This window comes from Monodelphis domestica, chromosome 6 (genome assembly GCF_027887165.1).
Source record: "Monodelphis domestica isolate mMonDom1 chromosome 6, mMonDom1.pri, whole genome shotgun sequence".
Lineage (NCBI taxonomy): Eukaryota > Metazoa > Chordata > Mammalia > Didelphimorphia > Didelphidae > Monodelphis > Monodelphis domestica.
In genome coordinates this window covers 155289808-155307270 of record NC_077232.1, presented here as the reverse complement: position 1 = coordinate 155307270, position 17463 = coordinate 155289808, and the positions used below count along the sequence as shown (strand labels likewise).

Below are 17463 nucleotides of genomic sequence, written 5' to 3'. Positions count from 1 at the left end.
TTGTTGAATATCCTTCTTATGTTATGGATAAGCAAATTTCATTTTTGTCCACATTGAATGATTTGCTAGTGTTGCTCCAATATCTGAACTAAACTGCCAAAAGCCTGGGCTGTCAGTATCTGCCTACGAGAGATGTTGCCTTTTAACTGATTCGAAATCCATCTAAGTTATTACCTCTTCAATATGTCTCTGTCTTCTTCAAAAGAATTAATAGGAGAGACTCTATCACATGTTTGCTAAAATGTAAATAAACCAGAAAGCATTCTCCTGATCTACTTATACTATAGACCAATACTACTAACCTGGTCTATGAAGTCAGAATGACTCTTTCGGGCCACTTCTCTTTACAGATATTCACTGATCATCCCTTCAATAATCTATTATATACTCATCTTACCAAGAAAATAAGTCAAATTCATTAGCTTATAATTAACAGCCCCAATTAACTTGACTCTGTTGAAAATAAAATAAAATATAGCTAGGTAGTACAGAGAATGGCATATTAGAAATAGAATCAGGAAGACCTGAGTAAAAATCCAACCTCTGACACTTTTTAGCTGTATAGCTCTAGGTAAGTCACCTAACCTTTGTCTGCTTCAATTTTCTCTTTTATTTAACATTTTATTTAGTCAATTTAGAACAGTATTCCTTGGTTATAAGAATCACATTCTTTCCCTCCCTCCCCTCCCCCAGTTCCTTCCCATAGCCTACGCACAATTATATGTGGTATTACATATGTCCTTGATCAGAATCTATTCCCATGTTGTTGATGTCTGCACTAGGATTTAGAGTCTACATCCTGAATCATAGCCCCATTGACCCATGTAATCAAGCAGTTGATTTTCTTCTGTTTCTACTCCCACAGTTTTTCCTCTGAATGTGAATAGTGTTCTTCCTCATAGATCCCTCCAAGTTGTTCAGATCACTGCATTGTCACTAATGGAGAAGGCCATTACATTTGATTGTACCACAATGTGTCAGTCTCTGTGTATAATGTTCTCCTGGTTCTGCTCCTTTCACTCTGCATCAATTCCTGGTGGTCATTCCAGTTTACAATGAATTCCTCCAGTTCATCATTACTTTGAACACAATAGTATTCCATCACCAACATATACCAGAATTTATTCAGCCATTCCCCAATTGAAGAGTTTAATTTTCTTTTAAAATAGGGGTAATAATAGACTCCTAGGGTTGCTGCATGGGAGAAAAAAAATAGAGATATCTATAATGCTCTTTTCAAATCATAAAGTGCTATGTTAGTGCTAGGTTTTTTATGGTCAAGATCATCATCATTATTAATACATTTGTTTTTCAATCCTTTGTTTCCTCTCCCATTCTATAAGAACTTTTCAAGATATGGTATGATGTGACAGAAGGTTTGCACATAAGAAAAAGTGCCAGACTGAAGTTTGTGGATCTGCTCACCTAAATGGAGGAGGGGTCCAAGAGGTCTGGAATGTTGAGGAGAGAGAAGATTCTGGCTGGGATGTCTCTTGGATAGCTCTATCAATCTTGAGAAGCCTAGGAAGGAGGTCTGGCCAAACCTTTCTCCTGGAAATATCAAGCTCTTTCCATCTCCAGGTGACTGGACATTCTCCCCGCCCCTAATTCCCAAACTGAAGGAAGATCTGAAGAAAGACATTTGAACCTATATGGAAACTTTACTTCACAGATCCTGGTGCCCTGGGTCTGAACTGTGGCCAAGGGGCCAAACCCAGGGTCAGTCAACCTGACTATCTCTCAGGGGGCTCAGGCTACCAAAGCTTGAGTTCCCCCCAAACTCAAGGAAGGAGGGAAAGGGGTTAGAGAAATGTACCCCCTTTTCCCCATTTTCCTTTCCCATTCTTTCCTTGCCAGCCATTTTTTGTATTACCCTAATTGAATTAATTTACATTAAAGTGGTCATCCTTTCCCAAATTTGAATCAAGTGTGAGTGGAACTGCTTAAGGGGAAGAGACATCTTCCTAAGAAGAAACATTTTAGGCTTTAGTAGTGGAGGGGGACAAGAGCCAATCTGTGAGACCAGCCATATCTGAGGAAAGAAAGCTGAAGGGGGAAATTCTTCAAACCCCCTCTCCTCTCTCTGAGTCATCTGCTGTCTCTCCTAGATCCTATTTCTTTTACCACCCACTAGAGAAAAATTCATGGAAGAAATAAAGTAAAGAATGGTATGTTTCAATCTGTATTTGGAATACTTTCTACTCCTTTTCTGGTAGTAGATAGCCTTTTTCATCATGAGTCCCCTGGAGTTCTTGCCTTGTTGATAAGAGTTAAGTCATTTACAGTTGATCATGATCTATTATTGTTGATACTGGGTGCAACATTCTTCTGGTTCTGCTCCCTTCAATTTACAGATGTCCTTTGAAGCTAATGCCAACCCTTTATGGATTACCCTCAAATTATCTTCTTTATGTCTTGTCTGTACCTAGTTATTTCCATTATATTGTAACCTTCTTGAGAATGGAAACTGTTTTTTGAAGTTTTTTGTATCCCTAGTGCTTAGTACAGTGTCTGAAACATAACAGGTGCTAAATTAATGTCCATTGACTATTAACTAGTAGGCATTTTATTTTTTTTGTTCTTTTGTTTTTAATTTTATAGTATTTTATTTGATCATTTCCATGCATTATTCATTAAAGACAAAGATCATTTTCTTTTCCTCCCTCCCACCCCCCGTAGCCGACAAGTGATTCCACTGGGTATCACATGTGTTCTTGATTCGAACCCATTGCCATGCTGTTAGTATTTGCATTAGAGTGTTCATTTAGAGTCTCTCCTCTGTCATGTCCCCTCAGCCATTGTAGTCAGGCAGTTGCTTTTCCTCGGTGTTTCTACTCCCTCAGTTTGTCCTCTGCTTATGGATAGTGTTTTTTCTCCTAGATCCCTGCAGATTGTTCAGGGACATTACACCTCCACTAATGGAGAAGTCCATTACACTCGATTATACCACAGTGTGTTTGTCTCTGTGTACAATGTTCTCCTGGTTCTGCTCCTCTCGCTCTGCATCACTTCCTGGAGGTCGTTCCAGTCTCCATGGAATTCCTCCATTTTATTATTCCTTTTAGCACAATAGTATTCCATCACCAACATATACCACAATTTGCTTAGCCATTCCCCAATTGATGGGCATCCCCTCGTTTTCCAGTTTTGGGCCACCACAAAGAGCGCAGCTATGAATATTTTTGTACAAGTCTTTTTGTCCATTATCTCTTTGGGGTACAGACCCAGCAGTGCTATGGCTGGATCAAAGGGTAGACATTCTTTTATCGCCCTTTGTGCATAGTTCCAAATTGCCCTCCAGAATGGCTGGATCAGTTCACAACTCCACCAGCAATGAATTAATGTCCCTACTTTGCCACATCCCCTCCAGCATTCATTACTTTCCATAACTGTCATGTTAGCCAATCTGCTAGGTGTGAGGTGATACCTCAGAGTTGTTTTGATTTGCATCTCTGATTATCAGAGATGTAGAACACTTCTTTATGTGCTTATTAATAGTTTTGATGTCTTTATCTGAAAACTGCCTATCCATGTCCCTTGCCCATTTATCAATTGGGGAATGGCTTGATTTTTTGTACAATTGATTTAGCTCTTTATAAATTTGAGTAATTAAAGCTTTGTCAGAGGTTTCTATGAAGATTTTTTCCCAGTTTGTTGTTTCCCTTCTGATTTTAGTTACATTGGTTTTGTTTGTACAAAAGCCTTTTAATTTGATGTAGTCGAAATTATTTATTTTACATTTTGTGATTCTTTCTATGTCTTGCTTGGTTTTAAAGTCTTTCCCCTCCCAAAGGTCTGATATGTATACTATTCTGTGTTTACCCAATTTACTTATGGTTTCCTTCTTTATGTTTAAGTCTTTCACCCATTTTGAATTTATCTTGGTGTAGGGTGTCAGGTGTTGATCAATTCCTAATCTTTCCCACACTGTCTTCCAATTTTCCCAGCAGTTCTTATCGAATAGTGGATTTTTGTCCCAAAACCTGGGATCTTTGGGTTTATCGTATACTGTCTGGCTGAGGTCACTTGCCCCCAGTCTATTCCACTGATCCTCCATTCTTAGTAGGCATTTTATAAAAGTATTTGTTGAATGAAATATTGAATATAACATAAAATACGTGGAAGAAGTATTTCAAACAAACAGATAGAACTAAAATTAGGCCTCAGTATTCATATAAACCTGCCATCTCATTTTACAGATGAGAAAATGAAGGATTAGGGAGATAAAGTAACTTATCCAAAGTTGAGTCAATGGCATATCTAGAAGACAAATTTAGGGCCTCTGATTTCAAATTCATTGTTCTTTCTTCTATATCATAAACCTATTTCAATTTGAAATTATGTATCTTTTATAATGTATTAATTACAGATAATGCATATTTTCTTATTAAGAAATAAAATGCTTTTGATAGTCATATAAAATGTCATATTGGATTAATATATAAAATGTATTTGAGATAATGCATCTCTATTACATCAAAATGTTTTGAAATTTATATTTTTCACTAAAACTGTTCTTTCTTTTAATTAGTCTATATTATTGGAGAACATTTGCATTTATGCTTATAAATATATGCATACAGACATTTACTTGGCATATGAATTAATCCTATTTCAGCTATGCATTTGATTCTAACCCAAAGAAGAAAAGAAAAACAAAAAAGAAAAACTTTTGGTTTATTCAAAACAATTACTATTGCTAAATGTTTCTTCAGAAAAGTAGAGTAAACACACATCTGACCAACTGGGAAATCGTTTTCTCTTTGCCTGGCTTTCTTAATCATCAGAGTTAATTGTCTCTGACAAAGGTACTCACTGTGACACAGGGAGCCCCTTAACTTTGTTTCCTCATTTTCTGATCTCTGACTTGAGGCAGTTGAACTATATGGTTTCTAAGGGCTCTTCCAGTTTTAAAATTCTGATTATAATATCTTGCATTTTTGAAATCTTTATAGTTTATAAGCCAAATAATTCTCATTTTTGGACAGCTGATAAATCTCTTTCAAATATATTAACATTTCACTTATATTTGAATAGCACATACTATTTCAGTCAGGACTGATCAGCACATTCACAGTAAAGGCACCCATTTCTAATAGGACCGATCACTTCATATAAGAAATCACACACATATACTTACATACATATGTATATACTGCATCAAATGTTGTAAATATGCTATGAGTGGCAAAATTTTTCTACTTGGGGTCAATGATTCAGAAAGAAATATTTGAGGACCTTATAAAAATTTTTTTAAAAAGCAAATTACAACTAATTAATTATATATTCTGTTGGAAGCAAACTTCCTGCTAGCTTTGCTCTCCTCTCACCCCAGTGCCCCAGATGTTCTTTGCCTAACTTTTGGGCTTTTCTTTCCTTGGAAGTTGTTTCACTGTGTCTCCTTGTTGTTTCTTTGGCTCCTGTATTTTTGTGGTGATATTTTAATCTTGGCCAGAAAGAATTCTTATGGTGGCACAGAGCTGCTCTGGATTACTCTGCCATCTTGGCAAATCACTATCTGGATGCAAATTTCAAATAAAATGGATGAAGTCCTTGAGATGGCCACTGTTCTCCACCTTCATATAGGAAATTAGTAAATTATATCATATTTTAACCTTTTAAAAACCCATTGATTATTCCTTTAACTGATGGTTGTTTTTATAGGAGCTATTTGCATATGGCAAAGTAAAATTTTTTTCTAGTATGATCTTTTTGTAGTCAATAATTTTTTAAAAATTCCTAATAGTTAAATCTGATATTTATAGAGTAATTTAAGTTTTCAAAGCACTTTACAAACTATTTCCTTTAATGCTCATAACAATTCTAGATAGTATGTACTTGTATTATACCTATTTTACAAATGAGGAAACTCAAGCAGACAGATGTTAAATGACTTGCCTAGGTTCCTATGAATAGTTCAATTTGAACTCACATCTTCTTGACTACAGGACTATTTTTCTATCCCCTGTAGCACCTATCCTCTATTAATCATTCTAAGAATCCTTAGTGTCACTCAATATAGAAACAATTTTGTTGAGAAGAAAATATTGAGTCATAACTTAGTAATTTACTGATTATTGAAGTACATTATCCATCCCATGAGCATTATCCATAGGAATATATAATAGACACATATGTTATATATTGTCAACCTTGAAAAACAGACTACCACTAAAGTAATTAGAAAGAATAAGTCTTTTATCAAGGCAAGGAAGACAATGCTCTGATACCACACAGAAACACAGCTCCGTGACTCTGGGAACAATGTCTCCAGGAAAAAGCACCTAGAAAGGAGATTTTCCATCTAGCTAAGAATTTAGGGTCTTATATACCTTTTGAGGAATAAAGGAAAGTTAAATTGATTGGCTTTACAATGGACAAAAGAGGAGAAGTTTGGACTACCTGGTAGAGGTGAATGCCTTACAATGGTTACAAGGAAAGGATGATTCCAGCCAAAGCCTGGACTACCAGGGACAGCCCTTGGCTACAATGGGAGAAATTTCCAAGAAAAAGAATACTTAAGATTTGATTATATCTACTTATTCTATCTATCCTGAGATCAGTGGGTACTTTAAGTTTTATTGCTCATATTGACCTTATGACAAGGTCAGTCTGGGACTTCCCTTCAGGCAAGTTCTCTAGGGACAAAGACAAACTTGGGAGTTCCATAAAACCAAGGTTTTATTCAACAATATATATATATATAAACACATAAATATAATTACTTTCTTTCAAACACATGCAAAACACAATTGCTAAATACAGAATTAATATCTATATTAAAGATGAACTAATGTCCAAATCCATGGAATTAAAAAAAATCCTACCATTCATTCTTAATTATTTTTCATAGTTGTTAAATGAGAATATATACCTTCACTTAAAATTCTTCTGTGAAAAGAAGTTGGTTCCTTATCAACTAAAATATCTAAATCTATATTTATATATATTGAAATACACTATTACTTACTTTAAGTTACCCAGGACTGTGATGAAGGTGGAAAGCTTATTTTTTTTTAATGTACTATTTCATTAATTCAATATATATACATTTTTTACCAGGAACTTTATTCTCTGTCAGTATTTGGTCAGGGTGTGTGTCTGAAAGCATGATATGATGGATTGAATGGTGTTCTAAGGGTCAGCAAGATCTGAGTTTTATTTTCTTGGATGAAATATGTCATTGTTTGATTATGAATCATTGAACATCTCAGGGTCCAAGGCAACTCTCTAAGGTAGTAAGCTCCAGAGACATTGTGGATCTATATCTGTAGGAGAAACTTATACATTGAGACATTATAATACCTATGAAATCATAGACCTAGTAACCTATATCATACACCTATGTTGTTATGTATGTTCATATGAATGTCTATAATATGTGTAAATGCAGGCATGTATATATCTCTTAATTAGGTTGAGGCTCAGTCAAGTTTGATAATTATGTATTAAATATTTATTATGTCCAGGAAACATATGATCCTCCACAAAGTTGCATTTCAATGCCTTCTAGGGAAATTAAGCTATATTGGATGTACACAATGGGCAATACATAACGAAATCTAATCCAGTGTTTCTAGAGCAAGAATTCCTTAGTGGGGTATCTGGGTAAATTTCAGGGGATTTGACAGAATTCCAAGTTAGTCTATGATGCAGAAAGCTTAAAAATTCCTTGTCAATAGGAAAAGTTAATATTCCCTCTTACTCTTTATAGATAGATTTTTAAAATATGTAGTGTAATTCAGGGTTCCTCAGTTGTTTAAATGCAAGTCAGTATTAAGATCAGTATGCTAAAGCTTAAAACATTGAAAAAGAACATACACACACATACAAAAAAAAAAAAACTAGAGATGACATGAGGAAGATGAAGAAACAGTAGAGTATTCAAGGGCTCCACCTGCACCTAACTAGAGGAATGTTATGTCTTCTTGATTGCTGTTGTACCATAGTCAAAGTCAGCTATATTTTGTAATGTAGGGAGAATAAGGAAGTGAAAAGGCAAGTTCTAAGAAGCTTGCTGTGGCTTTGCAATGATAATGTGGGGTTCCTTCATTCTTTTTAAGTTCATTTTGTGTACGTTTTGAGGAACCTTGGCTACCACACTTGTGGGAAAGATATTTAGAAAGTCACCCAGATTCCTCATACCCCCACCATGTATCTCCATGTAGGTCTTGAGCTTAATTTTGTGCTCCTCTAAAGCCAAGGATATTTCCATCAAAAACATCTGTCCAAAGAAAATATGCCTTGGCGATTCTGCCTCATAGCCATGTATATAAAAATCTTTTACAACTTAGCTCAGTAATCTATTTCCTAAAAAAAAAGAGCATCATATCTGACACTTGAATTTTAGTATTGACTGACAGCTCCTTGGGGCTTATCTGTTGAAAGAGATTTTGATCAGAAGCATTTCTTTAAAGATATATTTATTACTTTTCTAACTTTTAGTTTTGAAATTATGCCTACCTCCTATTAGCATAATATCATGAAACTGTGAGGTAATGTTTTATTTTATTCTTTTTTTAAATCAAGAGAGAAATTCCTATAGTTGGCAATCTGATAAAAATGATATGGTTAAAATAATACAGACCAGCATCACAATGTTCTGTTCACAAAAATGTTATTTTTGATGAAAATCCCATCATAAAAGCTTTAAATCAGTTATATTTTTTCTATCTCTTTTCCTGACACTAGAATATTCTCTTTGGTCCAGATTAATATTTTCATCAGTGTGAACCAATCTTTCCTGTTGCAGACTGACAATTTATCTAGTCTGGTGTGTGAGAGGCAGGACTTGAACCTAGGTCTTTTTGATCTGAAGGCTAACATCCTCTAATGCCTCCAGTCTCCACAAGATAATATATAATTGACTAGAAATTTAATAATGTTTGAAGATCACACACTAAATAGGATCTCCTTGGATTGGGGAAATTGGGTGTTTTCCTTTAAGATTAGCTATGGAAATATACTTGATACTCAAAACATGTAACTTTCTCCTTCACCAGTACAACACTGCCAACTTTCTTGAAAAAAGTGAGCAATGTCATTCTTTGCATTACTGTTTTATAAGGTCAGGCTACTTGATTAACCTCTACGAGTTGCCTTAGTTTTTCGAACTGTGGAAAGCAATGCAAAAGCTTTAATTAATTAATTAATCTGAGCAGCATACTCAGGGCTCATTTGTGGAAGCCTTGTACTTTGACTCTGGGAGAGTAGCAGCTGGATCTCAAAGGCTCATTAAAAGACATCTCAGTAGAGTGGCATTACAGAAGCCCACAGTAACATTACTGCAAACATGAGTTACTTGGCTTGTCTTCTCAGTCTCATTGCTTTGTGCTAAGCCCCAGCCTCTCAAGTGCTTTATTTTTTAAGCAGATGCTCTCCTGAACTATGTTTGTGCCAAGTTCTGCATAATGTCTTGTGTTCTTTATCAGTACAATGATATTAAATATTTAATAGGAAGTTATCACAGTGGCCAATATAAAAGTTTAAATAGTCCTGTCAGTCTACCCCCCCCCCAAGAAGAAAACATGTTATTCAAAGGGATTTTTTTTAAGGAGAAAAATCAGACATATAGATATGAATGATGATCAAAAGATTACATTGTGTTCTCACTTAGGTTTTCTCATGACCAACTTAAGAAAAAAAAGGAGTAATATGCAACTCAATGAATTAAATGAAATAAATCTTTTTAAAATGTAAAAAACTGCTGCATAAATTTTACAAGATAATGACTTTCATGAGAAATTATTAAGAAAAAAATCTTTAAAAGCTAAATATGTGGCAAAATATATTTACTTATATATTGTATCTTTGACAATGCGACAAGGAAATCACTTTAAAAGACTGATATATATTAATTTAAGGTCGCCAAGGAATTCAGCTATGTAATTCCTAAATGAAAACTCAAGTCAGCAGTCAATCTTTTATGGAGTTTAATTACAACAGGAGGAAGAAAGGAATTAGAGATAGAGAGAGAGAAAAGGGAGAGAAGGGAATAGGGCTTAAATACCCCTTCTGTTTAGGCTGGGCCAAAAGGCCCAAGCCCTTAGATAGCTGGGGCAAAGAAAAGAGATCAGTCCCTATTACTCACGTGACCAAAATGGAGAAACAGTCTCAGAGGCCCCCACCTTCAGCTTCCTTCAGAGAAAGCTTCTCAGAGCACACTCCAACCACTCAGACAAACTCCTCAACCACCACCCCTGAGTCTTTAGAGCCCTCTATCTTTAAGGAAACCATCCAAGTTCCCTCCCCTCAGTTCTCACATCTACCAATCACTGTCCATCAATTTCCCTGTGCCAATGGAGGCTCTAGCTTAACCCAGGACCGCCCAGAGGTCTCTGGCTTTGCACATGTCTGTTGAAGGTCATATTTTTCAAATAATTAAATCTTTGATCCTTTGCTACAGCCCTTCCTAAATCCTGTTAACCTGAGTAGGGTAGAGATTGGAATAATTAAATTTTGATCTATGCTGCAGCCCTTCCTCAATCCTGTTAGGACTGAGTAGGGTGGAGATTGATTCCAAGTGTCTCCATTGTATCAATTCTAAAATCAATCATGACTCAAAGAAATTCCTGTTCTATGCTTAAGCATAGGTCAAAGTCCTTTCCATTGTTCAGCAAAAGGTTTCTGTCCTAAAGTAATCTTAAGAAGGGAGGAGGAGGAAACTCTCATGCCAATGGGGTTCACATTCCAATAGCCAAGACCCACTATCAATAGGAAATTTTTCAAGTATGAAATTTCCCAATGGTGAAATTTCCAACATTTATAAGTCTAAGAAATTTTGAGGTTTACAACATTAAGGTTAAAAACAACTCCCCTTTAAATACTAGTCAAAAACTTTAGGATTCAGTGCTATTCTAGCACCCGGAAAGATTACAAAAGACCTGCAAAATAAACTGGATTTAAAATTCTGAAACAATTTATAATGGAAACCAACAGATAATTTAGCCACACTTGTTTAGAGACAAGTCAAAATCTAATGTAAGAATTTTCAAGCTGAGGTTATGGGAGCCTCCCTAATTCTTTCCCATTTGGATACACTGACTACCTCTTCCATTGGCTTGTGGTTTGACATTCATTGTTTTCTTTTTATGAAAGGTAATAAAAGCAGGTCTTACTTTATCATTTTAGCACTCTACCTAATAACCAGATATCTTAGGAATCAATCTGAAAAACTTACTTTGTACTAAGTTCTAGAAATGTGAAGCTGGGTGAATTAAACATATTACATATTTGAATTCCTTGTCCAATGAGTATGCTTCATGAGCATAAGGTGGGAAACTTTGGGTGTTTCATTTACTGTGTTTAGCATAGTCCGTTTGTTCCATACTTACTTAAATCTCCAAATTAAATTTCAAGAAAAAAGCAGCAAACTATTAACTAATCAATTCTACATGCTCATTTGAAAGTGTACATCGTGAATGTGAAACCTCCTACTCCCTTTATGATTATAACATGGTAGCATACCAGCTATATCAGTATCTTGAAAGTATGATTGGTGTATTGATATTGTATCTTAAGTGCTCATATACCTGATGCATGGTCGTGTTACTTATTGATCATTGTATTTCCAAATCTTCAGTCTAAAGGTCAAAATAATTCCTGGGCAGGGTGTTTACTGCTACAGGGTATTAGCTACCTCCTTGTTAGATCACACTCCTTACCAAGTCACATGTTTGATTAACCTCCTCCTCTGTGATTATGTGATTGTCAATTGAGCCAATGTTAAAGTCTATGCCATGTCACATGTTCATTAGTTACCTCCCACTCCACATTGCTAAACTCTCCAATAAAAGTTTGAGGGCACGCGTAGAGCTCTCTCTCTCAATTCCATCAGAGGGGCACGGCAAGATGTAACCCATTTTTTTTAACTCCTTTTCTCTGAGTCTTTATTCCTTTGTCTCTCTCTTTCTCTCCTCTATCCATTTTCCCTCAGTTTCCAATCTCTTTCTCAGGTGTCCATCTATGAGATTTTTAAGAGGTAACTACAGGGAGTTACAAACAGTATTAGCCTTTATGAATATTGTTAAAATACAATTATAAGTTGTGACTTAATAATCAAGTAATATAGTTAGCTTTGTGAATTATAAACATTAGCTAACAAAAATATAGCTTAGGGTGCTATTAAATCTTGCTGACAGACTCTTTAACCTTAAACCCAAAGGTTACCAAAAAAGGTTACCAAGCCCACCACACCATGGTGCATGTAGGATATAAGGCAGTCAGCCAAGATGTAAAGGACTACCTTTAAGTGCCTGACAGGGGACATTCAGTAAGGAATATAGGATACCCATTTATTAGCTGCAATGGCTTAGGTTGGTCATCCTTAGGTCCGATCCTTAAGTCAGAGTACAAGAGATGACTGACTTCTGACAGGGAAAAAATTAGACCCTGTCCCCTTATTGCAGAGGCCTTGCAGAGGTCAGGCCTAATAATAGATATTAGTTAGCACCCATAGTGATGATTTCTGTACTTTCCAGCTTACTCAGGACTTGGGTCATTAATTTAGACCTGCCCATGTGGAATATTTATGTTCATTCTATTTTAACTGTGGGTTCTGCCTTTAATATGACACTGTATCATCAACTTTCTGGACATAAAAGAGGCCACCACCTAAGGCTCAAGGTCTTTGATCTTGACCAGTGTCTGGTTTTATTGTGAGACTGGCCCTCTCTCAATAAACCTATTTCTTTTTGACTTGAACACTTTGTTTCACTTTTTGGTGTCTCTTCTAATAAATTATTGCCACAGCATTCCCATATTTGGAGAATATATATAATGAGTTAGCTTTTTAGGAGTGTGTCAGCAAGAACAGCAGGAACTAATTGTAATAAACTAAATATGTAACCTCATAAGTAGTTTAAAGTGAATCACAGGAGATAAATTTGTTGTGGAGATGGGAAAAATGGAGAATGAATAATAATTATCCTTATTTATATTCAAATATTAGAGTTTTAACTCAGTTAAAATTTTAAAGAATTAAGAATATCTTAAAAACCATGTAACCAAAATCAAACTATCTTGTATAGAAATGTTTTTCTCATGATCAAAAATACTGAAGAGCAAGTGGACATCTATCATTGTCAATTTTTTTTACATTCAGTATTTTTATTCTATGACTCCATAAATAAAGCTGTTCTATAGAAGTGTGGGAAGAGGACCAGAACAGAACAAAGGTCCAGAAAGAAATATGCACTACTTTAAAATAATTCCCCTTGTTTTTCCCACTTCTGCCTTTGCTAACTAGAGTGATGGGTCCTATATTGGTGATTTGTCAAGACAACTATTGAGTTACTGAATCACCTATTGTTTGATACAGTGAGAAAAAAAAAAATTATTAGAATACCAGTCTTGCTTCCATAGCAATGTCTTTAGGGACCAAGTGGTAATGTATGGAGGGGAGAAAAGAAAACTAAGTTACTCCCCTATCTGAAACAACTTGAGGGTGAGCACAAGAGTGCCCAGTCAGATATGTCCTGAGAAAAGTATCTTTTGCAAAATGAAGATACCAATCTATTCTCCTTTGGAGCTGTTTCAAGATGAGGGAGGGAAGGGAGACAGACAGCATTTGCCTGGTTTTCCCTGTGTGGATCTCAAGATTTCTTACAGTATTTGCTTGAACTTTCTTTGTACTTGCTGGATTTTGTTCTGTTCTTCCTTTTCCAATATGGTTAGGAAGTTCTGGAAACTCTGGAATGAATAAGGAATACTACTCCATTTCTATCTCATTTTCCTTTAGCCCAAAGTTAAGGATATCTCTGTCAGAGCCAGTCAGCAGATGAAGGTAGAAGGGACAGTCAATGATGGAGAACTTCTGAAATAGCACTTGTCCATCCTTCCATGCCCACTTAAATAGAGCAAACTTCTTGAGGTTTTCTTCTTGAGTAACGCCTAGATGTCTTTGCTGACAGTGGTGGTATTGCTGATGTGCAGTTACTTGAAGACATCCAAGGACAAGTAGTAGGACATTCTCTTGTCAGGGGTGACTGCCAGGTTCATCTCTTTGACAGAATCATAGACTTGGCACAGTCATTGGCCCCCAAAGTTACAAGTACACTTTACTGAAGCCTGTATAGGTGCCATTGTCCTTCAGCTTCATGCATAAGCAGTTTTTCTCCTTGCTATTGTAGTTGTCTATTTTCTGTTTCATTTCATGAAGTGTGGGGACCTGGGGCTTCTCCTCTTCCATTCCTTTGCTGACATTTTCAGCCTGAACATGGTCCTGGCAAAAACAAGATAGTAACATATCCTTTTCAGGGCTTCCATCTTCTTTCTAATGCTAGGTGCCATTGGAGTAGAAAGAAGAGAAGACCAAACAGAATTTTCTTAAAATGTATGTTGCTGAATGTCTCCTTGCACTAGATGGTTAGGATAGATCACAGAATTTCTGAGACTTCCAGCTTTGAAACACAGTGATTTTTTTTTTATATCATTTCTACTACACTTTGACCTCAGGGGAAATTGCTTATAAAGTAAATGCCTTAGGGATGAGATCACAAATGATTTAAATGATATGCCATTTCCAGCTTTATTTAAACTATTAGTAGATACTAACAGTAGTTTATGCAATTAAAATTGTCTATAATTCCAGTCATGTACCTTGTGGAACAAGGTGAGGAGTATAGTGCTCCCCATATTTTAAGAAGTAAAAAAAAGAAATCTCAAAATTTATATATTGTATGGTTTCCAATAAATCCAGTCAATGGGCCTTCATCCACTACATGCCATATTGCTTCTTTTCTAAAAGTCATATCTATCTTCCTGGCATTTTAGCACAGAAAGACATTTGATATTCTAGTTAGCAATGACTTATGGTAATCAGCAATAATGGTTTCCCAGCAACCAAGAGTAGAAACTCAGAACCGCCTGCTGTAAAGTAATTTTATAGCTTTGTATTAATGATAAAAATAAAACTACCAATAAAGGATTACATCAATGCCTAATCATATTTCATATCCTAAATTATTATTGGACATCTGGATTTTTTGGAACTGTCAATTTTAAGAAGATAATATTTAATTTAAATGAATTCAGAATGGAGGGAAGAAAACATGTTACTGGTCTTAGGCACATAAAATCTTATCTTGAAGTTAGAGAAGTATAAAACTATTAAAATGTTATGGAAAATGAGGATCTAGATGCAGAATTCTCATGCTTCAGGGGAGACAATGCTTTAAAATACCTTTCTGAATAGTTAAATAATATCTATCTAAAACACAAAATGGAGTTTAACTGATGTTACATCTAAATATATAAAAATGTGAATTGTAATTCTAATAATTTCTGGTAGCTCAAGAAAACTAGTGTTGATAACTGGACATATATAGGTTTGAAAGCAAAGAAGCAAGAGTCAGGGCTCACTCATTTGAGTAGAACAACCAGTGGTGAATCAATGAAGGTGAAAATAAAAGAATTTGTAACCTGAGGGAATAATTGTCCCCTGCATTTGTATGAAAAGATCCATGGTGCTAAAGTACATTTAGCCTACTCAACCACCCTCTGATTCTGCACATCAAACAGCTTTGTGATTAGGCCACCCCAATAGAGAACTAATGGACTTGCTTCCACTTTCTATGAAACGTCCATTGAAAACTCCCTGAAAAGAATACTCCCTGCCAAGAGAATACAAAATCTTCTTCTCCTGTTGAGAGAGGACATACTGGGCAAAGAGCAAACATTCTAAATGGTATTCAGATATTCTAGATAATGTTTTCATTCCTGTAGGAAAATTAGAGGAAGCAATAATTGGAGGGACTCTGGCCAGGTTTATAATTATAAATCTAGTGGCATAATATCAGAATTCATATTATGTTTTACTAGGCATGCTATGTAATAGGAGGTAACTGATCAGATAGAAAAAAGTAATTTTAACAGTATAAAGCTATAATTCTTTTGCAGACTATTTCTACACTTATTTGGCTAAACTTTGCTATATTATTAATTTATTGTAAAACTTCCTCTTCACCATACTATCCCCTTCCAAGACTAGAGCAGTGAAATAAAAATGCTGGCAGGTAATAGCAGTCTAAAAATTTTCAAGTATGGTCTAGCAGCAGTCTTTTTTTGGTGTCTGAATGTTGTCTATTTTAGTCTAAAGCACTAGAAGGTTGGCTCCCAAACATATGTTAATACAAATAGTCAAAAAACTAATCAAAGATCACCTTTTAAGCAACTATTCTGAGCTAGGCATTATGCCAAGTCCTGTTTACATAAATTCAAAAATGAAATATTCTCTGCCATCAAGGTACTTATATTTATCAAGATATTTTACTTCTGTTTCCTTCCTGTCTTCTTTGTTTATTCCTTCTTTGTTCCTTCATTCCTTCACTCCTTCATTCTTCCTTCTTTCCTTTCATAAATATATATATATATATATATATAAAAGACCTATGTACTCTATACACACATACATATATATATAATATGCATACATTAATATGTTTAGAGTTTATTATGTATAAAGTATACATATATGTATATGTAAACATAAACATGGGGTTTGCATATGGCTATAAGTTGTTTATATACACATATACTTATTTCCTCTATGTAGCTATAAATATACAAACATATACCAAGTAAATACCAATTAAGGTTGAGAGGAATATACTGGAATTAGAGAGATCTGTTGATAAGAGTTCCCTTTGAAGGAATATGATTTTGAGTGGCCAATATGAAGAGCGAGTAAATTCCAGGCTTGAGTAATGGTCATCAACAATCAATTATTAAGCATTTATCAAGTGTCTACCAAGTGTTAGCACTTTATCAGAGGCTGTGAATACAAAGATTATAGTGAAACGAGTGCTCTCTTCAAGAAGTGTGCCTCTGTAAAAATTCAATAACTAGTTCAGTAATTGTATGAGAACTCATATTTAATGAAGGAAAAAAACTGACAAATGTTCAACTGAAGTCTTGAAGTTTTACTGACTGTACAGACTGCATTGATTTTGAAATTAATCAGTAATCACTTCTTGTTTGAAGAAAAATATAATAGATATATAAAAATTGGAAAAAAATCTGAAAAAGGGTTTCTTAAGTGTTTGCATAAAAGTTTACTTATTATCTCTCCTTATAAGATTATTTAAAAGTTGATAGTCTTTATCAACATTGTTAAAATATTTTTTAAATGAAGAGTTAATTAAGATCTTTTAAAAAATAACCAGTAAACACTTTACTTAAATATTGCATTTAAACACTAGTGTGGTAGCCATAATAGTCTAAGGAAGGCTTCAAGGAATTTATACTCTATTGTGAATAATGACTATTGATACTCTAACATATGGGATAAAATATTCATGGACATCAGTTGACATATTGATGATTTTAGTTGTCCGGTTTATAATAGTGATTTCCTTTGTCTTATAACATTATTTATTATAAAAATGTAGGCAAGATGTAGAAATCACAAATATGAACTTTTATTTTTTTAAGCATGAAGCTTCCTACTAGAACATCCTCCAGGAA

General features: G+C 34.9%; 1 pseudogene; it reads right to left on the bottom strand.

Annotated features, from left to right (window-relative positions):
* Positions 1-13533: 13533 nt before the first annotated feature.
* Positions 13534-14245, bottom strand: LOC100013276 (ras association domain-containing protein 5-like; annotated as a pseudogene).
* Positions 14246-17463: the final 3218 nt, after the last annotated feature.